The sequence below is a fragment of the Pseudorca crassidens genome, chromosome 13, assembly GCF_039906515.1.
Source record: "Pseudorca crassidens isolate mPseCra1 chromosome 13, mPseCra1.hap1, whole genome shotgun sequence".
Lineage (NCBI taxonomy): Eukaryota > Metazoa > Chordata > Mammalia > Artiodactyla > Delphinidae > Pseudorca > Pseudorca crassidens.
Genome location: NC_090308.1, coordinates 4,141,078 through 4,158,844, shown reverse-complemented (window position 1 = coordinate 4,158,844; position 17,767 = coordinate 4,141,078). Strand labels below are relative to the sequence as shown.

The 17,767-nt window shown below is 34.0% G+C and overlaps 1 long non-coding RNA gene across 1 annotated transcript in view; it reads right to left on the bottom strand.

The window, feature by feature from the left end:
- LOC137204356 (uncharacterized) overlaps window positions 1-16,890 on the bottom strand; it is a 55,339-nt gene extending 38,449 nt beyond the window's left edge. The window contains exon 1 of the long non-coding RNA XR_010933568.1: window positions 16,740-16,890. This is a non-coding gene — a long non-coding RNA (uncharacterized lncRNA). The remainder of the gene's footprint in view (window positions 1-16,739) is intronic.
- Between the last annotated feature and the right edge of the window lie 877 nt (window positions 16,891-17,767).

The following is a 17,767-nucleotide window of genomic DNA, read 5'->3' as shown; positions in this document are numbered from 1 at the left end:
AAGTTTTCATTGGAACTGCTTTAGGATAGAATCTGAATCAAGTCCCCCAATTTACTTTGATGGCTATGTGAATTTCACATTTATGTCTTTAAAAAAAATGGCCTAATTTGGATGATGCCCTCAACAGAAACACCAGAGAAGGAGGAATGTCCATTCCTTGTGCCTTCTGTAAGCTTCTTATAATTACAGATGCGGGTCATCATAATCACTGTGATCGAGAAGCACCTGTAAATGGTCCCTTCTCTGATCACATATCCTACAATTCCCTAGTAATTTTGGCAAAATGAGCAATTTTGGTAAGCATGACAATGAAAATACTGTCTGAAAATGTAAAACTTTTTTTTTTTTTTTTTTTTTTGCCGTATGCGGGCCTCTCACTGTTGTGGTCTCTCCCGTTGCGGAGCACAGGCTCCGGACGCGCAGGCTCAGTAGCCGTGGCTCACGGTCCAGTCGCTCCGCGGCATGTGGGATCTTCGCGGACCGGGGCACAAACCCGTGTCCCCTGCATCGGCAGGCGGACTCTCAACCACTGCGCCACCAGGGAAGGCCTGAAAAATGTAAAACATTTAACCCATGTCCGTATGAAGTAACATCAGAAAAGGACCTGAAATTTACTAGCTGTATGTCAATGTCAATGATTCAACACATCTAAAATTTGACTACTTTTTCTGGAATATTGGAACTAATAACATCACTTTGAAAGCTTTTTGAGAAGAATAAATGTAAATCTACCTATCTTGATGCCTGGATACACAGATAACTCCTCAATACAATTTGGTTTTGTTTGCTTGGATTGTAGAACATAAATTTCAAGGGTTTGTTAGGACCAGTACAAATACCAGCATTGATAACATCTCATTAATGATGAAGTGAAAGTATTATACAAACTATAATTTAATATTTCAGATTTATATATTTATTTATATATAATATATATATTTATATATTTAAAATTTAGATTTATATATGTTTGGAGATCATGATTATAAAAATGCCAATACACAGTACACTACAATACACTTTAAAATATGTTTTCCCCTTTACAACAAAATTTCCAGCTTTAATAATTTACTACCAAAGCAAAGACAGCTAAATACTTAAAAAAACATATATATCCACATACATACATATATATAATGGTTCAAATATTAAATTGGATACCAATCTTAACATAAAATAATAAAATTGACTCCCACCTAAAAATAATCTCCCAATATCTGAATCATCACGACACTCAACCTTAAGGGAATCAGGTTACACAAATTACATTCTATACCGTATTTCTTATTTCCATAATGCATTTTATGTTTTTTAATGATGTGATCTCTTGGTACCAGGATCAATGACTGGTTCTTTCTTATATATCTTATAAACCTAGCATATAGCCCTGTACATTTATAATGAATGAATATATTGATGAGTAAATAAACTTATAAAGGAGTGAAGGAGTCACAGGAATGTTACATACACCAAGGGAATGCAATGTCTTATTCTGTAAAATAAAATCTTTATCTCAGTTCTCTCTGTTTTTTCTATATAGGAATGCAGCTTAGGAGATGAACCACCAATTATCAGATCATTGAGGAGATTTAAAACAGAACTTGTGAATATTTTCCTAGAAATTCTGGCATCCCCAACGACTGTTGTTACAGACACACTTGAAGATGAAGATAGGAAAATTGGAACATATTTTAAATACCAACACCAGAATGATGAAGCAACACATTCGTCCTACAGGAAGCTGTTGAAATAAGTTTTGTTTGTAAAAAAGATCACTTTGGGGGAATATGAAATATGAAAGACTGTCACATAAAAGGGAATTAGCCTTTTGCATTGTCCTAAGAGGTAGGGTCGTTAACTGCAGGTTCGGATTTACATATAGGAAGATGCACTCTGACTGAATTTCGTGAGAAAATGTGTTGTTTCCAGTACTCCTGGTATTAAATGTAGATGAGACACTCATGGTGGAACAAATCCAAGCTGAACAAGTGTAGTTTTAGGATTATTTCCAACCTTATAATTCTGTGAATCTATGATTCATAATAGAAAGATTTTTTTTTTAATATTCCAGCACTCACTCCATGGAATTATTAATGAATCACATCTATTAAAGAAAAAGTCAGTAAGGAAAAGAGGTGAAAAGACCACTCCCTGCAGCTAAATTCTCAAGGATACGCGCTTCTCTACCAGGCCCTGGTTAGTAGATGCATCTGTGTGTGTCTGTGTGTGTTTGATGCTTCTTTTTGTTTTGTTTTTGAGGGGAGGGGTATTACGAGAGAGCTTTCTTGTATTTTTCCTAAGTGATGAAAAGAATGCAACTCTGAGACCTTTACTCAATTGGAAAAATCTAATGAAATGAGGCAGCGTTTATTATTCCACCTGGTGGCTTTTATGTTCCGTATTCTAGAAGTGGTTACCCACTGTAAATGGTGTTAGTTAAAAAGATCTCAGAGGAAATAGTGCCATCCACGGTTCCACCAACAATTGTTCTTCTGATTTTCTTTAGAGACAAACACCCTGTGTCAGAGATGAGACTGACAGCAGTTAAGCTCAGTGCTGTGGCTTCCTGCTGAGCAGCCTGGCCTCTGGTCTAAGTATCTCCACTGGCTAGCCAGGCCGTAGGTATCTATTATAAAACTCTATTTCAGTCGTGCATCTTGCAGAGATATCAGATCAGCCTTGTCTAAGCATTTGTAGTAACCAGCTAAAATGCTGAGGGCCAAAGACCATTTAAGATGGATTTTTAAATTTTTGTGGGATTGTCAGTGACTCACGTAAATAAAACAAATAAAAACACAAACTCAATAAAGATTCAGTTAACAATTATACTGTAGACAGAAAGCAAAGTCAACATACAGTACTTCTTCTCCTACAATATGTAATATAGTTGCTCATTTACTGTTGAATAAAAATTAAGTGCCAATCTAATTTTCTCCAATGAGATATTCTATAAAATATCCATTAGAGCATTTCAATATTTTACTCAATTGAGCACAGAACAAAGACACTATTTGAGAAGGATAATATTTTTTTTCCATTTAACGATATAAAACATTGATTGGTTTTAATATATTTTTGTGTTTAAAAAATTTACTAAAAATGGTCTGGCCTGAATGGCAAAGTCTGACAACATCCCTCCAGCTGGTCAAGGTCATGTGTGGACACTCACCTCCTCCACATATGGCTTTGGATTTTAAAACCTAGGTTTATATATTATATTGTGGGAAGATGATCTGAGAAAAAAAATGGATACTGGGAAAAAATAAATTCTAGATAAGATTAAAGAATAAACAGAAATGATTAAGGCAACTTTTAGTGTGTGTTAAGTGTAAATGCCATCAAGGTATTAGGAAACTATTTTGGTGGCTTTTTTGCTTATATGGATTCCTCACTTCCATCTTTACCATTGATAAAAGGACAAAATAAGGAGTATTAAAAAATATCTCTTGGTACTTCCCTGGTGGCACAGTGGTTAAGAATTCACCTGCCAGTGCAGGGGACACCGGTTCAATCCCTGGTCCAGGAAGGTCCCGCATGCCGTGGAGCATGTGTGTTTTAGTTTTAGTTTCACAAATGAAAACATTTGTGTTTTAGTCATGAAAGTTCTTTATACCTAATTGTTTCATAGGTATGCTCTTACTCACTGGTGTTTACGTAAAGATTGTAAAATCTGTTTCCTGAGGTTCCAAGTTTAGAATACAAAGCACCTCCTGCCTCATTGTTGCTGTAACCTGATCTCGGTGAATAACCCCTCTGAGTGTAGACCTGCGCACTTTCCAACACCTACCCAGGGTATTCATCTTTCTTCCTGACTGACTTGTGTTTGAAACGCAATCAATGGATGGAAGCAAACATGCGTAGATACCACAGAACGTATTTTGTCCCTTCGAATTCACTTTGCGTTAACTCGGTGAGATATGCTGACTTGGTGGAACCATGGCAGCAATTTGTAAATGATGCATGAGAATGAAATGAAAGATCCCAGCTCAGTGTGCAAGGCAATCAAAGCTGTGTGTGTGTGTGTGTGTGTGTGCACCAAACTGAGCACAAACATGGCCTCCCAATGTTTCCCCTTTAGTTAAGAAAATCCCCAGCTATAAATTAAAAAGAAGTCCCCCAGATTTTCACTTCCTCCTCAGCAGTACATTAGAAGCCAATGAAATTCTAGAACATCGACAGTAACCGTGCAGCTGAAATGAGTCATCCAGGACATTAGGTGTATTTCCACATTTTAAATGACATTTACTAATCTGGAAGGAAGGATTAGTAAAAGTAGTTCAATTTTCTGATCATCTGGCACTTAAAAATGTCCCTACAAACAAGTCCTGATATAGTTCATGATTAAGGTGGTCCTGTGTAACCTGCTTCCTCAGATATATAGGCTAATGTCCCTGTTTATAAAAAAAGGCTCACAGACCAGTTCAGGTAAGGAGAGACGTTCTCATGTTTCTTGAAAATATGGAAATTAAAAGAGTAGACCTCATATAGTAATGTTACAGGAAAAGTTTCTCAAAATGACTGTTTGCTTCTACATTGTAAAAAAGAATCCATTACTTTTCTTCATATGATAGAGCATAGAATTTAGAACTAGAAACTTAAATTAACAAAATTATTGAACAAATGTAAACCTTTAAATATATACTATGTGTGCATTTTCTCATGGTCTATAATAAAAATAAAAAGCAGTCTTTTATAAATGGAAGTACTTCAACTTTTCCAAACTGGTCAATCTCGGTCACTTAAAGAAGAAATGGTTATGATTTGCTCTCTACTGAAAAATTGAACACGTTTCCCTCTGGACAGAGATGGACTGTCCCTCTGGACTCTGCTTTTGTTCCTGGATTATAGGTATTTTCAGATTAAACACATCTTCCATCTTCACTAGGCTGTCCAGAGGTTTAATTGAATAACAGACTGTGTCATGCAGGCCACTTCACACACCACACACAACATACATTTTGCCTTATTTTCAGTCTATTAGTTCTCTATCTACATAATCAGTCGTAAAATCAGGAAACATTTCTGCGATTTTTATACCTGTGATATTGAGGAAAATCACTGAGCAGATGACTTAACCAAGACAAAGCTAGAAAAAAGAGGTTTTGTGGTTCATATTTAAATATATTGGTGAAATGAGAAAAAATAATTGTGATATTTTTACCATAGTGGAGAAAAGAAAGGGAGAAACCTCTGTTTTCATTAAGTCTCTTTCTCAAAAGACTCAGAGCATGAGAGAGAGTATTTTAATCTATTGAGGTACTGCTCTGTGTCATTATTGGGTTTTCACAGCCTTTTATCAGCAGAGATTATTATAGTCACTGGAGTCAGAAAATCAGGATGTGAAGGATCAGATGAGGACTGAATTAAATGGAGACCAAAAACTCAACTATACACTACATTTTCCTTCAAAAGTGCTAGAAAAATGTTTTAAATGTTTGTCTATGTATTATTTCTCATTTATCATAAACAATCATTTATCACTTACAAAATCTTAAGAATTTTTAAAAAATCTTTGAATTCTGTATCCTTTTGTGAAATTATTTTGAGAAAAATCTATTTTGTTCTGAAAAGTAGTTTTCCTATTTTCCACCTCATCAAACATCTAGATTACTGATAGGAAGCCCTCATATAAATTTAGTTTTCTTATAAATATACTTTTAACAATCATGTTTAGCTTCTGACAACTTTATTTTTATTACATTATAAGTAATATATTCATGTCTTGAAAATGGTTTGGTTCAGAACTACAGCAGACAGAAATCCAGGTTTCTCCTTGAGTCTCTGTGCCATTCTTATAGATAAAGATACCTCTTGGTAATTTCTATCTGAAAAACTCAACTAAAGAATATCTACTTAAATATATTGCTTATTGTAGTACAGCTTCCTAGCTTGGTAAATAGGTTCTCCTGAGAAACTAGTTCCCTTTTAGTTATAGAATTTTTGATAGAAACTTACTTGCCTGTGTCAGGAACACAGTTTCAGAACTCATGTTACTTCCTTAAGGGATAAATTTTCCACAGAAACATTTTACAGAATTAGAAAGCTTCTCTCCAGTGAGGTATTAAGTCTTTCTTGCTCCCATCTCCTCCTCCTGGATTTAATGCCTTCCAGATCAATTCCCATATAGTTCCAATTATTTCTACTCCACTTACTTAGGAAATTTAGCAAACACAACTCTCTCAGCCAACACTCTATTATAGGTCCGTATTTTACCCTCACCTGAAAGGGATATTTCATGGATTAATATATTAGACATGTGCTGATCTGCTAAAAAGACCCTTATCATTCCCTAATGTTATTTTTAAGACATTTCCAGAAAACAAAACTAACATTTAGTCTAAATTTCAGTGTTTTGTGTAGCTTCTCTTTAAAAATATTCCGTTCCTATTTTTCAAATAAAAAAATATTGCTGTCTTTAATAACAAAATGACTTAAAGCAATTTTTATAAATCAAATAAGAACACAATACAAAATTGAAAGATTAAAAAAATCAGTTTTAGAAAGATCATTTGTTCCTCCTTAGAAACGTGAGCTTACAGTTCTGAGAGGATTTATGACACTGTTTTAAAATTCTTAGTTAACTTACTTGTTTCTTCCTCTGTGCTGTGTGTTCCTGCAGTATCTAGTTAATCATAGTATTCCCATATGGCTGCTTAATAGTGGAATGAAAGATGAATGAATGTTAAAATGTACCCTATTTTTAGAACATACTTTTATTATAATAGAACATTTGAGGGGAAAAAACAAAGGATGTCCTCAAAGAATGTAAGAAATACTTTTGAAGTTAAATTTTGAACAAGCTTCCTCCCTGTCTTCTGTCAAATTTGAACTGTATACTCATCCTGATTCTGAGGAATGTTAGGATCTACAGAACTTGGATAACACCAAAGGCAGACTTGAGATGTGGTGTGCAAAACCAGTGACTCTGGAAAAAGCTGTTTCACGGAAATGTGAAAATCCCTGTGCAGAGTCTATATTGGTACCACCTGAATCTGACCAAACATTGCCCTTGGAAAGCCAAGAAGTTCCAATTCATCTGGGCTGGACATTCTAAGACCAAGAGAAGAAAAGAAGAGCGGAATGAGTGAAACTTTCTCCAAATGCCTCGGCAGTGTTTGTCATCCTGCCCGTTCAACCCTTTCAAGCTAAAAGGGTCTTTCTCTTTGTCTTTCACCACTTGTGAGACTTCCACTGTTAAGGTGAGTTGATTAGTCCAGCAAACAGATGTGAGCCCCAGTGAACCATCCAGGAAAAATGACAATACATCCAAGAGGATCCAATAGCAACAAGAAAGAAAAAGATTGGAGCAAACAAAACAGTCAGCAAGGTATGGCTGTTAGAGGAAAGTGTATATATAAGTTAGGGTTCTCCAGAGAAACAGAACCCATAGCTGGAGACGCAGGGGAGAGCTGATATTGTTTTTCTAGTCTGGAGGCCATTAGGCTGGCAGAATTCCCTCTTGCTTGGGGGACATCGGTCTTTTTTTGTAGCCAAGGCTTCAAGTTATTGGATGAGACCACACATGTTATAAAGAACAATCTGCCTTACTAAAAGTTCACCAATTAAAATGTTAATCTCATCCAAAATACCCTCACAAGAACATTCAGAATAATGTTTGACTACATATCTGGGCACCATGGTTCAGCCGAGTTGACACATAAAATAAATGAAAACAGAAACAATGCATTCAGCAGGTGAAAAAAGAAAAAAGGAGATTCAGGAGGATCATAAAAAAGATATGATGGAGATAAAAACAAACATGACTTATCAGGTAAAATTCAACAGAAGAAATATAGACAGGGATGGTCATTGTTTATACCTGTGTTAGTAGCCTTTAGAATAATCACATGAAATTAATATTTCATTGTACACAGTGAAAATATAAAGTGATGAAAACCGTAAGATTCTTAGAAGATGTAAAGGTTGTAAGTAGTTGAGGTTCCAGGTAGATAAAAATACATATGTGGAAGATAAACAAGAATTATACAAAGAACAGAGGAAAATGCCCATGAGTTGAGGAAATATCTACATCTGTAAATTTAAAGGACCCACCTAAATCTAAACTGAATTGATAAGAAAAATGCACACTTAGGCTCATCCTGGTTAAAAAATATGCCAATTTCCCAGATAAATTTCATGTTTCCTGTGAAAGATATAATATCAGACTCTGCATGAGGAATCAGTCTACTGAAGAATGAGTATCAGGAAATTAAAGTGGCTGAAGAGTCACCTACATAAGGACTTGTGGATAGCATTAAATAGAGAATTGCTTATAGAACTAAGATTCAATGGAAGAAAAAGTGGGAGATTATAGTATGTAAAACTCTCTGATCTGAAAGTATAGAGTACAAATATAAAACTGGGGAGAGAATGAAGATAGAGTATAAAAAATAACCTACTTCGGTTATTAGCATTGGTATCGTTATTCTGAAACATTTGTATGTGCAAATGTTTCAGTTCTATCATCTGTTCCAGTTCTATCATCTGTGACACTGACAACTAGAAATCTCTGTGTAAATGAAAGGAGACACAGATGTGGAAGGATTAAAATAGAAACTGTGTTGTCCTGGGAATTAGATGTATACGCATAAACAGACAAGATATGGAATAGGTATTAAGTAAATAAATGTTTGTGTGTATAAATAAATTTAAATATGTGATGATCAGACTCTAGAATACTCTGATCATCCCCACCTCCTGGAGTTCACATCCTAGTATAATTTCCACTACTTGATTTTGGGTTGAACCTGTGTTATGCTCTTGACCATCAGAATATGACAAATAAGATTGGATGTCACATCCAGAATTCAAATTGCACTGTGTAAGACTCCTTCTTGCCAGCAGATTTGCTCTAAGAACTGTCCTTGGTATCTTGAAGTAAGCAACCAAGATAGGGAAGCTCAAGGGCAGGGGACTCTGAGCATATCTTGTACCTGAGGGCAGTCTTTTGAAAAAGGAAGATCTTACTTTAACCTTCAGAAATGGCTGCTATAATCAAACTTTTACAAACCATATGGAATCCCTCAAAGGACTCTCCTTTAATGTGGCATTGTGGTTTCGACCACAAGGTAATGTACTGTTTATGTTGGCTTGTGCCAGGGAATATTAGAAGCAAGCCTTTACTTTCTGGGACTTTTTCCAACTGTGTCAAAATAGTAATTATAATTTCCAACTCATTTTGTGCAAGTTTTTGTTTAAAGTTAAGACAAGGCAAAGAAAAATAATGGATCTCATTGGGACGTGTTTACATGTGCTGTTAAACCTAAAGGTCCTTGCATATCTGGCTCTGCCTGCCCGCCCCGCATCCTCATCCTCCCCTCTTCCCCTTACTCATCATGGCCCACTCACCCCAGTGTTCTCTGATGTTCTGGATATGGCCTTTGCCAGTCCCTTGAGTTTTTTACCTGCTGTTTCTGATAGCTGAAATGCTCAGGCCTCAACATTTTGTTATCACTGTAATGTTAAATTGTAGAAATGGAGAACACAATAGATAAACCAATAGCTACCAGAGACATAAAGACATAAAAATAAATATAAGTAAACAGTAATTCTGGACTTTTTTAATTGAGGGAAAGTTTATAAATAGTGCAATGCACACACCTTAAGTGTACAATTTAATTAATTTTGACAAATACACATTAGCATCACCCAGACAAGATAGAGAATATGTCCATCCCCTTAGAAGTTTTCCTTATGCTCCTCTTCAGTACTTTTCTACTCACTGTTCAGATTTTTATTACTATAAATTAATCTTGTTTGTTCTACAACTTTATGTAAATATTTAACTTCTTTATTCAACATTTTTTTAGATTCCTCCATGTTATTGCATATGCCAATAGCTCATTTAAAATAAAATTACTGAGTAGGCATTCCATTGTATGTTTGACTTTTCAAAAATCATTTTTTTGTTGATAAAAATTTGTTTTTTTTCCAGTTTGGGGTTGTTAAAATAGCGTTGTTATGAAAAATCTTACATGAGTCTTTACGTAAGCATCTTTCATTTATCTTTGGCAGATAGTACTTAAAATTAAAATTGTTGGGTCATAACCTCAGTGTATATTTAGCTTGGTAAGAATTTTGCAGATTGCTGTATCATTTTGCTCTCCCGTCGGTAATGTATGCAGGTTGTAGTTTCTTCACATTCTTGCCAACATTTTGTTTAGTCATTAATTTTAATTTTGACATTCTTTTGGATTGGAAAATGGCATCTCATGATAGCTTTAGTTTCTCTTTCTCAATGACCAGTGATATTGAGCACCTTTTGATATGCTCACTGGTTATTTCTATATCATCTTCATGAAGTTTCTATTTGTTGCCATTTTTGATTAAATTTTTATTTCTGTTATTGAGCAGTGAGCGTTGTTTATGTGTTCTAAATGTAAGTTCTTTAAAAGATATGTGTATCATAAACATTTTTCCCCAATCTCTGCAGCAAGCTTTACTTTTAAAAATTCTCTGATAATCTAAAAATGGAGAATAACCTCTCATTTAATTTAGTAATGACTTTTCATTAAATTCATTGAAATGAATATTTCAATTAATTTAAAATACCATCAAATTAAAATTTATTCTACATTTCAGGGAATGTTTATCTGAAGTTAAATAAAGATTTCCAAAATTTTAGTATGATTGTGTAATCTATGGTTCTTACAGTATTTTGAAACATATCAATTATGTTAGTATAGTTAAAAGAAATGAACTATTACCTAAAGTAGTGGATACTGCTGCTTATTATTATTACATCATCATTCTTATTATGTCTTTAAGTAACTAGAGCAATATTTCTCAATATTGCATGCACGTAAAAATGGGGACAAATTGCCTTGCTAAACTATAACTATTTCTCTAGTTATAGAAATAGTTTATACAACTATTTCTCTAGTTATAGAAATGGGTTCTATCACTATTTCTCTCCATCACATTAGCAGTCAGTATGTTATTAAAAGATTCTTTGCTACTGAATATTTTATAATATTCAGATGAGAGAAAATGTCTCTTAATTCTAACCTAATCCAAAAAAGTTATACAAATTTTAGTCTATTAAGAATCAAATTAGTCATTATTTTAATTTTAGTTATTAATATTATATTAATAACTTATAGGGAAAAACAATATGAAAAAGAATATATATACATATAACTGAATTGCCATGCTGTACACCTAAAATAAACATGATATTGTAAATCAATTATACTTCAATAAAAAATTTTTAAATATTATGCTAATATATCAAGTCTATACTAAATTAAATTTGACATTTAATTTCTTAATTTTCAGACCTTTAGCTCTATAACAAATTTCTGAAGGTCGTTGTAAAATCTTATTTTTTGGAGGAAACTTTAGTTGTTCTTGGCATAGCATAATCCATTTCAGCAGATTAAAATGATTGCTGACTAAGCATCAAGATATTGTGTTTTGTTTTTCATGTATGTGTTTTGGTGGTAGATGTTAAGGTTGCTCAACAGCATTTCCTGTTCCTCTCCTTTCAAGCACAAGGTTGTGGAAATTCACCACCATTTCAAGATTAGGCGTGGCCAAGTGACTTCACTGGTCAAGGAAAAGTGGGCAGAACTGAAATGTCACTGAACTGCTAGTTCTGGACTCTCTGGCACATTCTTACCTTTGCATGTGGGAACAGGTTTTGGCCCTGAGGAACCATAACATCAAAGCAGTCTGCAAGGCTGAGCTAACAAATGCATGGAGAGTAGCCAACTTGCACAGATTGTGGTGGTGAGAAGTACATTTTCTCTTAGTTAACTGAGATTATATAGGTGTTGTTATTGTAGCTTAATCTGGCCTATCCTTACAGAGTCTGAAAACACAATTAGGAATCTCATTATTTTTATTTACAATCCATAATGATGAAATAATTATGTGTTTGAAAAGTCATGCTGTAATTACCTGTGACAAAATAACAGGTTTTGAAAAGCATGAGGGTATTACCAGAAGTATTCTAGTGATAGATCGAGATGTCCACAATGTCCATAAATGCATCTTTTATTTTTTAACTGAAAAAATATTATTTTATGGGTTTTATTTCCTGCCTTCAAATAGAAAATTTGAAAAAAAATACACAAATGTAAAAAAAAAGCCATACTAATCCTATTGATGTCTACATATTTTGGTATGTTTTCTTATAGAATTTGCTTTTTATTTTCATTTTTCACATGTAAGTTAAAATAGTTATTAAGTACTACATAATGATAACTGACTACTCTGGAAATAGCTACATATTTCTAAAGTGCATTTCATTGTTCGCCGATTTATTAAACAATAACTATTATTTTATCTTGTCATTTGATATTGTAAGGAACATCGTTATGAACAACAGTTATTGTGCTGTGATATTCAGGACCCCAACAGAGTTGGAGGGAGCTATTATGTCACAACAAATGACCTTAAGTTGCTGCTCTATTATTGAAGGTACTTTGCTTTGTGCCCATGATCACAGTTCCTTCTTTTACTGTCAGGATCATAGAGCTATCATTATGTATCCTTGGGCAAGTTATTTCTCATCTAGGTTTCAGTTTTGCATTTTCAAATATTCCTACTTCATAAACTCCAGGAGAGAAATAGATGATAGTAATACAAGTAGTGAGCTTAGTACAGAGTAGGTGCACAATAATTAGTAGTTCTTATTACAGTTCTTGCCATGGGCATTATCTACATTTAAATTATAACTTCAGTTGTACTCTGAGCTTTCAAACAGATGTGCAAACCCAGTAGAATTTTGTGAAGAAACCTGAAGAAAAATACAAGCAAATCTTCCAGGGAATGAACAGCTGTGAAATTTATTTTGTGGCTCAGTGGTCATGGTTCTAATGAACGCTGCGTTTTGAATAGGCAAGATTGATGACTGTATTCTTTTAATAAATGTGGGAGCTTTCGTGGAATACAAAATTTAGCAAAATTTAGAATCCTGGATAAGTCATCCTTCAAATAATCCATGTCTGAATTCCACTTTTTCTCTTTTCCACTGCATTATGTATTGTTTTATGCCAAACCAATATATGCAATTATTAAAAACAATAATTAAACAAAACAATAGCATTCATATTATATTAACAATAATAGTATTTGATGGCTGGATGAGTGGAATGACAGATTTAAATCTAGAGAATCCCCAAAGCCATCATCATTTATCTCAAAGGAACTTTATCTGAAGGATGGGGCTATAAAGAATCTGTAAACTGGACCAGAAACTCAGACTGAGGAGTCAGAGACAAACTAGAAGACTCCCATATTATAGACAAAAATTCTGCCTTTTAACACAATCCCAAGATTTTGAACTTGTGTGGTGCAGGAAGAAAAAGCAAACTTCAAAAACTCTGAAGGAAAACACTTTCAGGATAGAAAAGACAGAGCCCTGCTAGGCTCTTTGCTAAAAACCAGAGCGTCCCATGCCTGTGAATAAGGCAGAGCTGAAAAGCAAGCTAATATCTCATACACTTTGGGTTCTTAGAAGACAAAAACTCCATTATGTGAAGTGGTTTGCCATAAACATTCTACAGTTCTTTCCTGTAGGACACTTGAAACTAGAGGTAGACCAAGTTTAAGCAAAGCTTCACCCTAATTGCAGACAAGATGTGTTACTAATTGTTCACAGATTCAGCTCCTCATCCTATCAGCCTAACAGAAAAAAAATACACACTATCTGGGGAAGAAAAATGACAATGTCAATTACTAGATATTATGAGACAAAGGAAGAACTTTTGAGACAAAGAAAACAGCAAGAAAATAAAACCTATAGTCAAGAGGAAAAGAGTAAAATAGAAGTAGATACACAGACAGTCTAACTGCTGAAATTAATAGATGATATCTTTACCTCAAATGCATATTTTTAATAAGAAGAGGACAAGGAAGTCATGGATCTTAAAAAGTGCAGAATGTTAACAGATAATTGCAATCTCTTAAACACAAAGCAGATATTCTATAATTAATACAATATCAGAAAGTAAATGATCATGAAATAGATTTAATTAATGCAACAGAAGATAGGATTAGTAAATTTGAAGACAGGTAAATGGAAATTATCAAAATTGAAACCCATAGGTAACATTTAAAAAACATGATCAGAGTACAGAAGTATATAAAAATGTCAGGTTATTGATCATACATATAATTAAAGGACCAGAAAAAGAGGAGAGAAAAATTGGGATGGAATTATTCTTAGAAGTGTAAAGGGAGATATATTTCCCACTGCTTATTGTTAGTATACTAAAATACATTGATTTTTATGTAATGAACTTGTAATATCTGATTCTGCTAGATACACAGTTTTAGTTCTGATAGCTGTTTTGTGCATTTATTAGGATATTCTACACATACATATGTACCACCAGTGAATAAAGAAAACTGATTTATTTCTTTGTATTTGGTAAAGTTTGAGGTATTTTTCTTCCCATATTGCACTGAGAACTCAAGTACAATATGAATAGAAGTAGTGAAGAGAGACTTCATGTCTTGTCTTAATATAGAAGAAAACATTCTTTCACTCATAAGTATAATGTTGTTATAGGATTTTGGTAGATAGCTTTTATCAGGTTAAGGGTGTTTCTTTATATTATTACCTTTTTGAGAATTTTTATGATGAATTCATTTAAAATTTTGTCAGATGTGTTTTTTTTAATCTATTCACTCATATTTTTCTCCTTTTTGCTCTTAATTTGGTGAATTGCCTTTATTGAGTTTTTAAAAAATATATTGAACAAACCTTGCATTCCTATGATAAACTTCCTTAATTATAACATATTGTCCATTTCATATATCACCGGTTTTTATTTTCTAACATTTTGTTAAGGAGTTTTACTTTTATATAATTAGTGATGTTGGTTTAAATTTTTTTTTTGCAATTCTTTTATCTGGTTTTGGAAGCAAGGTTATACTTGTCTTATAAAATGTGTTGAGATGTGTCCCTTCTGCTTCCATTTTCTGAAAAAATGATTGTATAGACTGACATTTTTTTCTCCCTAAATGTTTGATATAATTCACCAGCACTGACATCTTAGGCTGAAATTTATTTTGTAGGAAAAAAATTACTTATACAATTTTAATAGAAATAGGGCTACATATTAATAGATATCAGACTTTAATAGGCTATTGGATAGCTTATTTTTTTATATCAATAGTGATATAAAAGGGACAGTAGTTTCATGGAGCACAGGAGTAGATGGAGATTAACTGACAAAATAAACTTTTTAGGAAAATGGAAATGTTTTGTGTCTTGATTATGGTGGCAGTTACATAGGTACATGTATTTTTCAAACTTCAGTGAACTATACAATCACTATACATATATAGGTTTTATATAAAGCTGATTAAAAATAAAAATGAAAAATATAATTTAAGTTTGCTCTTGAATATCTATCATTCTGCTTCCTCATCCTAGAAATTAGGAAGCTCAGACCCCTCCTTTTACTACAAACTGTTTCTGGTCCTTTTAGTCCAAGCTACTTGTGGAGTTTTCTTTCATACCAGCTTCTTAAATCCTTTCTGGGTTTCCTATGAATATAATAGGGACTTATACCATGCTCCAAAAGGACCATCCATAAATCTTTTTTTTTTTTTTTTTTTGCGGTACTCAGGCCTCTCACTGTTGTGGCCTCTCCCATTGTGGAGCACAGGCTCCGGACGCGCAGGCTCAGCGGCCATGGCTCACGGGCCCAGCCACTCCGCGGCACATGGGATCTTCCTGGACCGGGGCACGAACCCGTGTCCCCTGCATCGGCAGGAGGACTCTCAACCACTGCGCCACCAGGGAAGCCCTGAAAGTGGATCTTATAGCCACATCTTGATGTTATCTATCCTCTGATGTCTTTTATTGCTTAAAGACTCTCTTAAGGATGAAACCCCATTAAAAAAAAATAATTCTTCAACCATATACCCCATCTTTTATATTGCCACTAAATTCTGCTTACAAACTGAACACAAGTGAAGAAAGGAATTTTTAAAACAAACACAGTTAGGAATTTCAAAGAGGTCATGGGAATTGAAGTGTGAATCCCCAAGGAAAAAATAAGCAGAAACTTGTCTGTACATCTGCCCTGCTTTTACCATCCCATCGTTGCCTTCGCTGTAACTCTTTAAACAAGAGGGATAGCTCTTAAACTCTTAAACAAAGGGTACAATTCTTCTCCGTGAAAAATCTGCTTTCATAAAGGAGAATGACTTAGAACACTTCAGATGAAGAAGATTAAGAGAACAAAAACACTTTGAAATAAATACATTCTAGACTGCTTTCTAGAGGTTCCATGAACCTCTTTGGGACATTTTGGTTCTTAATTCTGTCTCCTTTTCTGACATTCTCACTCTACATCTCTCCTCTCTCCTGTAACCTCTCATCCACCAAAATGTTTCAATGCAGGAACAAGGGATTATTTCACCAAAGCCAGGGAGTCCTGATGAAATGGAAAATAACATAACACTGGAGCTTCTTTGTGAAAGAGTACTAACAATATTTTATATTTTCTGCCTACATGGTTTAGAATTTATATCATACCAGAACAACTCTACATTATCTCTATTTTTCAATTAGTAAATTCTAAAGAATATGACACAAATATCAATTAAGCAATGCTAAACCAAGTCACATAATTAGAATAGAGGAGAAATAAAGACTAGTTATTAATCTGGTTCTGGTATGAGTAAAGTATGTGGTGAAGGGAAATGCTATGATGATGAAAGTAATTAAGAGTAGGAGGGACAAGTAGATAAAGAAACATTTTATTTTTTCTTTGTACCTCTCTTTCTCTCTTCCTTTCCTTCCTTCCAGGGAGAGGTCACAGAGATGAGATGGCTGAGCAGAAATCAATGGCGCTGGCTCCTTGGTGGTCTGAGTCAATCCATCAGACAGACTGGTGGCAGTCACTCAGCCTCCACAGTCACCACCGCCCATGCTGGCACTTGTCACATTTGGAATTCATTTGCATAGCTGGGTAGCGCTCCCTGTGGAGTTACATTGAGCGGTTTTGCAGCTGCGACAGCTTGAAATAGAAAAGCTAATGCAACCAACTATTGGCTTCCTCAGTTCCTTCTCTTCCTAAACCTTAACTGGGAATTCTTGACATAGAAAGGGTGAGGATCATTTAAAATAGAAGGAGAAAAAAATGTGTAAATTTCTCAGGTATTTTGTGTAAAATATTATCATGTATCCTCCATTTCTAATTTATTATTCCTTGACTCTAGTTTCTGCATTCACCTCTGACTATACTTACCTACTCTGCTTTGTTGATTGAAAAGAAGAATAGTACTGTTGGATTAATTAATATGTATTTTCCCTTTGCCTTGTGGAAAAAGAAAGACTTAAGTAACTTTCCTGAAGTTTGAAAATACAGAAAAAACTTTTTTCACTTCTATTTTTATATGTTTCCTTCTATTTGTATCTCTCTCTCTCTTTCTATCCCTCTCTCTAGCCCTATTTCTCTACATATACACAAACATGTACATACACATGCATACAGCACAATGCATTGTAAAACAGAGGGCTTTGATTGATTTTCCTGAATTAATTGAATTTTAATGTGTTTTAAGAATATTATATGGAGAAAGTAAAATAACTTTTTCACACAGACCTCTGTACATTTGTCTATGAAATTTAACATTACATTACAGTTTAAGCGATTATTCTTTTGAAATATTAAAAAATATTACACACTGAATTATCTCTCAGTGGAATTTCTCTTCACATAGACAAAATAATGGATTACATGTTAAACATATTCCTTTTAAAATAAGTAGGCTATGGCCATATATTCTTACTATTTTAGAA